This window comes from Corapipo altera, unplaced genomic scaffold (assembly GCF_003945725.1).
Source record: "Corapipo altera isolate COAL_440 unplaced genomic scaffold, ASM394572v1 103642, whole genome shotgun sequence".
Taxonomy (NCBI): Eukaryota; Metazoa; Chordata; class Aves; order Passeriformes; family Pipridae; genus Corapipo; species Corapipo altera.
The window spans coordinates 1-1,528 of NW_020890874.1; the positions used below are offsets into that span (position 1 = coordinate 1).

General features: G+C 71.5%; 1 long non-coding RNA gene across 1 annotated transcript; it reads right to left on the bottom strand.

Moving 5' to 3' along the window:
* LOC113942487 lies at window positions 1-1,181 on the bottom strand. Its single transcript, XR_003525931.1, has 3 exons — window positions 423-1,181; window positions 192-260; window positions 1-30 (listed from the first exon to the last, which is right to left on the bottom strand). It is a non-coding gene; the product is annotated as an uncharacterized LOC113942487 (long non-coding RNA).
* Between the last annotated feature and the right edge of the window lie 347 nt (window positions 1,182-1,528).

A 1,528-nucleotide genomic window follows, 5' to 3' on the forward strand; every position in this document is an offset into this window, starting at 1 on the left:
CCACGGCTCCGCTTTCTTCTCGCAGGGCTCCTGCCAAGGCAGGAGGACGCAGTTCGGACTCAGAAGCTCCGAGCCCTTGCACCGAAGGAAAGCAGGACCCACCCAGAGGCAGCTGCCCCAGCCACCACCCGCCCGCCCACTCGCAGGACCCCCACACCTCCACACCACCCCCCAACTTCAGCTGGGCTCACCGCGGCGTCTTCCCGCGTCGGCGCTGCCGTCCCGCGCGACGCCTCTTCCGCTCTCTTCTCCGACGGCTTCTGCCAGGGCGGGAGGAGGCAGGTGGGCCCGAGAAACACCAGCTCCGCCGTACCGAGGCAACCCGGACCCCACGCCCCCGGAGGCACATCTCCGAGCCCCTCCCCGCCCACCCACAGGCCCCCCCACTCCCACAAAACTCTCCAAGCTTCACTTGGACTCACCACGGCGACGCACGGCGCAGTCCCACCCGCTGCGGGGAGCCGGGCCCTCTGGGCAAAGGCAGCTGGGCACGCGAGGCAGCGGCCAAAGAGCCTGCCGCCCTGCTTACAGGGGGCTCCCGCCGCTGCCTGGACCACAAAGCGCCTGGGACACCAGGGCACTGGCCCCGACTTACAGGGGGGCCCTGGGCCCAAAGGCCTACGGAGGCTCCTTCTCTCCGCTTCGGGGGGCACCTGACCCGCTCCCCGCTAACGGGGCGGTCGCCCCGCGCAGGCTGCCAGCTGAGGGAGCGCAAAGGCTCCCAGACCCGGACCCTGCTTACAGGCGGGTCCACACCCAGGGAGCCACGGAGCTCGGCCTTCCCCCGCAGCATCAAGTACCTGGCTCAAGGGCCAGGCACTGGGGCTCGTGGCCTAAGGCCCTGAGCTGGGCCCCGAGGGCAGGGAGGGCACACGCCCAGCCCCACGCCTGTGAGAGGCCGGGGGACCCCGCGGGACACCCGCCTGATTACAGGGGGTCCCTCCAACCGCCCGCCGAGCAGGGGGGACGCACAAAGCCCCACTTAGGGGGCCGCCCCCCCCGAGGCCCGGCACTCCCAACAACGGCCTCGCGGCCTAAGGCCGGCGGGGACAGGGCCCCAGCCCCGAGGACGGGGGGGGCCCCACGCTGGCACATCGCCAGCAGGACGGGCAGCCCCGCGGCGCGGGTCGCGATGCCCGCGCCGCCACTAACGGGCTTCGCTCCGTCCTCGGGAACAAGGGGCAAGCCTGAGGCTCTCCTCTCCTGCTCGGCGGCAGGGCTGGCTCCCCACGGGTTGGCGCACAGAGCCCCTCTTTCCCTCCTGGGAAGTCTAAGCTACGCTGCCTACATCTCTACGGGGCCTACAGGAGGGACCAGCTCGCTCACTCACTCACACGCACAAGACAACACAAGGACACAAAGGGGGAACGTCCCAGAAGAGGGAGCAAGCTCTGTGCGCCAAGCCGTGGGGAGCCGGCCCTGCCGCCGAGCGGGGCAGGAGAGCCTCAGGCTTGCCCCCGGGCTGCGCACGGGCCAGAAGGGCCTCGGCGTGCTGAGGGGCAAGGGACACGGGCTGTGACGCGCCCCG